This window comes from Mytilus galloprovincialis, chromosome 7 (assembly GCF_965363235.1).
Source record: "Mytilus galloprovincialis chromosome 7, xbMytGall1.hap1.1, whole genome shotgun sequence".
NCBI classification, from domain to species: domain Eukaryota; kingdom Metazoa; phylum Mollusca; class Bivalvia; order Mytilida; family Mytilidae; genus Mytilus; species Mytilus galloprovincialis.
In genome coordinates, this window is record NC_134844.1 from 27,112,539 (window position 1) to 27,119,204 (window position 6,666).

A 6,666-nucleotide genomic window follows, 5' to 3' on the forward strand; every position below is an offset into this window, starting at 1 on the left:
AACAACTGTAAGAATTCTTCAAGATATACTATTTATATTAATCAGAAAAACTGTCACTCAATGCAGTAGGCGGAACTATTCCCGTGTAAAGAGAATTGGATTAAAATGTTTGATATCAATACATAAAATATTTGTCTTTATCTTTTTAATTTTTGGATTTCTTATCTTATTAACATGACAATCGTGAAACATTCAGTAGTATTGCTTTCTACGGAAGCCCATTTAGGACCTCCAAAAGGTATAAAATTATTTGAATTCGAAATCACGAATTTAAATTGTTATCTCGAATTTTATAATTCGTTTTAACAGATTAAATTTGTGATAATGAATTGGTGAAAATCGTTAAAACAGATCTTGTAATTCGTTATTAAGAATTAAATTCCTTATCACAATTTTTTGTAATTTGTGATTTTATCGTTATAACGAATTGTAGAATTTGTTTAAACTGATTAAATTTGTGATAACGAATTTGTGGAATTCGTTATCACAGTTTTTATTGTAATTGGTAATTTCAGATTAAAATTCATTATCACAGATTTTTAGCTCACATGGCACACAGAATTAAGAGAGCTTTCTTCCTCACTCTGCACCCATCGCTGTTTATTACTTTTACAAAAATCTTCTTCATTAAAACCTTTTTGACAAAGTGAAACAAACTTGACCGCAATCAATTTAGTTTTAACGTATTTTACACTATACCCAGAAATTTTTGTCGTGTAAACGGGTGGGTTTATTAGCCAGCGACAAAGTTTACACACCGAAACTCTCCGGGGGAAAATATGTCTACTTCTCATATTTCTTGACCGAAATATTTTTATTTTTTATTTTCTACCAAAGTTTTTTTAAGCGGTGAATATCATTACTGTGTGTACCTGGATACATTTTACACAGATACAACGGAAATAGTTTCGCCAACATGGTTTATCGAAATGTAAACCTAGGGATGAAAATCTTAGGTTTTACACTTCGATTAACCATGTTGCCGAAACTAATTCTTTTGCTTCTGTGTAAAATATATTAATTGGCGATACACACGAAGGAAATCGCGTGTCTAAGAAGACTTTAAATTAAGAAAAAAGGAATACAAATGTTACTGTCACGAATTATGGGTATCAAACACATTTGTTATGCCCCCGACGCTAGGCGTGGGAGAAGTTTAGTCTAGCCCTTGTCCGTCAGTCCAGTCCGTTTGTCGGGTACGTTCCCAGAAATGGTTTCCGTTTGCCTCAACCAAATGTTATAAATTCAACTTATACACTATGCCAATTACTAAAACACACAAATAAAATTTGAAATTGAAGGGCGTCTCTTTTATAGTTCGTGAGTTATGCCCCTTTACAAATGGTCAAAGACGTAGTGCTTATTCTGTAATTTCCGCTCTTTACATTTAGTTTGCCTCAACCAAATGTTATTGAATTAATACACAATGTTTATTAAGGTTTATGTACCCTTCTGTAGCCATTTTTGTACGAACTTTTCAAACTGCAATTGTATCAAAACTACAGATATAATGAATAATAGAGATAGGCCATTTTGTACATATTCCAAGGGGAAACTTGATGCAAAGCATTATTTTTACTGTTCCATTGCATTTAATAGAAAAAGAGGACTTTGTGGCAAATAAATCAAGATTTTTATAGAAAATCCACAGCCTTTATCCTTGTACTCTCATATTTGGCAATTTGATGACTGATAGATATAGGATTATTGCATGCAGTGCTAGCATTGATTTCCTTAAAACAAGTTTATAAATGTAGTTATTGGTTAAGACAAGTATAAATATGGCAAAAATCAAGTACACCTTTTAGGGTGCGCTCGACTTAAGTGACTCAGCACGAGGTGTTTTGGAATTTACAGGTTACTTAGAACTTTTTGTAAAAAATAAACACTAGCACATCATAGAAAATCAAGTGAGTAATTTATGTTTCAAATTTTATAACAAAAATCTCTGTATTAAAGGCTGTGGATTTTCTATAAAAAATCTTGATTTATTTGCCACAAAGTCCTCTTTTTCTATTAAATGCAATGGAACAGTAAAAATAATGCTTTGCATCAAGTTTCCCCTTGGAACATGTACTAAATGGCCTATCTCTATTATTTATTATAACTTTAGCTTTGATACAATTGAGGTTTGAAAAATTCGTACAAAAATGGCTACAGAAGGGTACATAAACCTTAACACAAAACACTGAGTCTGATGATCAAGTTTAAAATTGGGTGACGTCACTTTTACGCCCATTCAGCGCTAATTTACAAAAACAAAACAAAACCAACAAACAACCAAATTAAGTGTCCAATCAATTTTGCTAATTTTTAAAATAGAAATCGTTAAAACTAAATTGCGCGTGGTCAAGTTTGTTTAACTTTGACCAAAAGGTTTCAGTAAAGAGAAAAAAGCTCACTTAACCCTGTGTGCCAGGTGAGGTAGTTCAAATTTAGGTGAAAATGTTTTTAATCTGGAATCACAAATTACATTAAAAAAAAATGTGATAACAAATTCCACAATTTCGTTATCACGAATTTAATCCGTAATAACCATTTATACAATTCGTTATAACGATTTTAATTCGGTATCACATATTACAAAAAATTGTGATAACGAATTTAATTCGTAATAATTCGTAACGAATTACAAAATCTGATATAACGATTTCCAACAATTCGTTCTCACAAATTTAAGCTGTTATAACGAATTATAAAATTCGTAATAACGATTTAAATCCGTGATTTCGAATTCAAATTATATTTGTGGGACGTCCTATGGGCGTCCGTAGCTTTCCGACTTATTTGAACCACTTAATTAATATCATATGGTCCTGTTTAACATGACATGTCAAATAATTAGATTAAGAGATAAAGCACATCTGGTGATTAAAAATAAGTATCTTTATACACTTTCTTTCAATAACATGTTTACAGGTGTACACTTTTTTATTTGGTTCTAATTAACGGACACCAATTATAAAAATATAGTCTGTGACATTAAATAATTATCTTTATCTTTTAGATAAGCATGACAACCGTAAGCATTGAGTAGTATTGCATTCCAACTCATTTCAACCACATATAATTACTATCATATGATTAGGATTTCAACCCAAATGATTAACTGAAACCACGTCTGGTCATTTAAATTTGTTTCTCATTTAACATAATCTTAACTATATATTTGAAAATTCCACGGTCGTAGTTGGTTTTTATCTTCAAAAATACACGGATAATATATTTAATCAATCAATATTTATATACAAGGAGTTTGGATTGGGTTTACAGAATAGAGAATAATGGACGAAAAAATAAATAAAGAATGATATGGGCGAGAAAAATAAAGAATAAAGAAATATGACCAAAATAAATATAAAGAATAGTGAAATAGGGACTGGTAAAATATATCGAATAGAGAAATATACGGCTGCTTAAATATAAGGAATTAAGAATTATGGGATGTTAAACTATAAAAAAAATTATAAAGGAATACAAACAAATACGACTGTTACAGTATATAATTGCAGTAGCATTTTTTGTTTGTTTGTGCACGTGCAAGAATTATGTCCGTGCAGAGAAACAAGAACCGGTTTGAACCGGTATAAGAAGATGATTCTGGCTCTATAGGTGGCCGGCTCTTAGCATACGGTCCAATCAAACAAGTTTTATGTCTATATAGTCCTTAACATAAAATTATGATGAAGATTACTAAATGCTTAAGGAAGAAAGATGATCAGGAGGATTCATTAATTATACAGAAACACAAAAAATTGTATTGACTATAATAATTATTTCAACCGTATAGAAGATAAATTAGTCTACTGCACTTATATAGTTATACACAACACATTTTAGCCTATTGCAAGGCAAAATTTATGTTCCTATCCAATATACCCTTTATCCCGCGGGGTGGCCTCTTTTACAAGACCTATACCTATTGTATTTATGGTTAACGTGTTCTAAACATTCATGAACTATTTGCCACTGGACGTTAAGCAATCAATTACTATTTCCGTTTATTTCCTTAAATACGGCTTTGAGTATAACAAAGCTGTAAGAGAGATACTAAAGGTTTCACTGGAATTAACACTATGGACGAGTTTTGTTTATTTATTAATAGCGAAAACTCGCTTTCATCCATCGTTTGAAAATAACGTACGTGGCAATTTCAAAGTGCGCCTTCCAAAACGCTATACGTTGGATGGATCGTGGGAATGTGCATTGAAGGTGTCGTTCATACCGGAATTAGAAGCCTAAACGAGACGTATGTACTTCTGTTCCGATTTCGTGCACCAGTCGTACGTTAGGGAAAATCTCTCCATATTCTCCAGTCGATACGATTAAATGAAGATATCACGGACGTGACTTTTGGGAAACCAGTCTATTTCACGGTAACCAGGAATGAATTGTATCACATCAAATTTGTTTTGAGATACAATCATCTTCAAATATGTCGTCTAAAAGATGACCATGTATTTCTCTTGCTATATTTTCGAAGGAAGTGAAGTAAATCTATAAGAGGAAACTACTCACTGTCATTTAGGAAATTACGAGTATGTTTAATTGCAATATTTGCCGTAAAGTGTATGTGTGGCCGCACGATCTTCAAAGACATATAAGAAGTAAGCATTCTTCCGATGAGCCACTATACCACCCAGGTGTTACCCAGCAGCAGCAAAAGCAGCAACAGCAGCAGCAGAAAAAGAAGCAGCAGCAGCAAAAGCAGCAGCAGAAGGCTTTCGTGTTTAGACACCCTTTCACCATGATTGTGTCCGGTCCAACCTCCTGCGGAAAAACTTATTTTATTTTATTTGTTTCAACACATAAAAAAACTGTGAAGTCCTAGTCCAGACAGGATCGTTTGGTTGTATAAAAGGTGGCAACCTCTTTACGATGAAATACAACGAACAGTGCTTCCACGCGTTGAACTCATTCGTGGAATTCCTTTTGATCTCGAAAGGGACGATTTTTTCGATCCCAACATTCGAAACATGATACTATTAGATGACCTCATGTCGACATCAGACAAAGACTCCAGAATAAATGATTTGTTTACGGAAGGGTGTCACCATAGGAATTTATCGGTCGTCGTTTTTAATCAGAATTTATACTTTGGCAAAGACCCCACCCAGAGACGAAACTGTCATTATCTCATTCTCTTTAATAACCCCATTGATCGACAGCCCATCGTGACTCTTGGCCGACAGATGTATCCTTCTCGAGGGGACTTCTTTCTCCGGAAATTTGAAGAGGCAAAGAGGACACCTTTCGGGTACTTTTTTGTTGACCTAAAAGCTAGAACCCCAGAAGCCTCCAGATTGCACACAGAGGTCTTGCAGGTCGGTCAAGGAGAGACACCAGATGGACAGAGGTATGACGACCGTCTCTCGAATACTTTTGAAGACGATAGTTCGGTCTCATCAGACGAAGATATTGCCGACGAGACAACACATAGTTCGTCAGAGGATGCTGAAACACGGAAAGATCTCATCGCCTGTCATGATTGCGGAGTACTTAGTGTTTGCTCACCTACGTGGATTAGAAGCCCAACGTCAGCAATGTTGTGGGAATAAAAACGGCATTGCTCTCCCGATGACCGGGAAAGATGTAGAGGATGCTTTGAGTGGATTGCCCGTGACCGTTTGCTGTGCAGAAGACTTGCCTAGATATGTGAGCGACAGGCGTAGAAGGTTTGTGGTCAATACGGACAACTGTGATTAAAAGGGGAGTCATTGGGTTGCATTTCATTTCCCGCATCGGGTCCATCAGAATTTTTCGACTCCTTAGGACCATTACCGGAAAAGTACCAACGCTATTTCAGAAATGTACTCATCGTCAATGGACCGAAATACTGTGTGGTTTGTAATCAAATCCAACCCGATGATTCAGATACATGTGGCCTGTATTGCATTTTTTACGTCAAATTGAGATGTCGGGACTCGAGATGAAGGACATTATCAACAACTTTTCATCCACTGACACGATTCAGAATGACAGTAAACTCGTAGCTCTATTTGGTTAAATGAAAAATAATGATACAAAAAAAAATAATGAAAAAAGAAAGAAAAAAAAACAGAAGAAAAGAAAAAAAATCTTAAAACACCTACATGGATGTATAGCAGGTCTCAAGTCTTGAAAAACTCTTTCTAGGGTCACTAAAAGTATCCACCCTGGAGGGTAGCCTGTTCAAACATTAAGATATAGCGTCCAGGATTTAAGCCCAAATATGGCGTCGGCGTCTCGATGTCCGAGTAACATGGTCCAACCCGAAGTTTGCGTCTTGATTTCAGGGTCGACTATGGCGTCCGCTTTATAGCCCAAATATGGCGTCGGCGTCTGCGCCAAGTTTCGAATATGACGACAGCGTCCGACGACCACCTTAATGGGGGTCATTCTGTCCCACAAACACTACTGTTGTCTCATTGGCAATCATACAACATCTACTTTTTTATATTATATATATATATATTATCTATACGTATATATATTTTCTATATACGAATTTTACATGTTTAGATGATGCAATGAAAATTCAGAAGATATGTGGTAATATTGCCAATGAGAAACTTATCCACCAAAGACAAACGAATGTGAATCAGCCATGAGTTACACATATGTATTCATGTAAAATGCTATTAAAACCCATTCCTGACTAGATGTGACGAAAAACGAAAACTAACA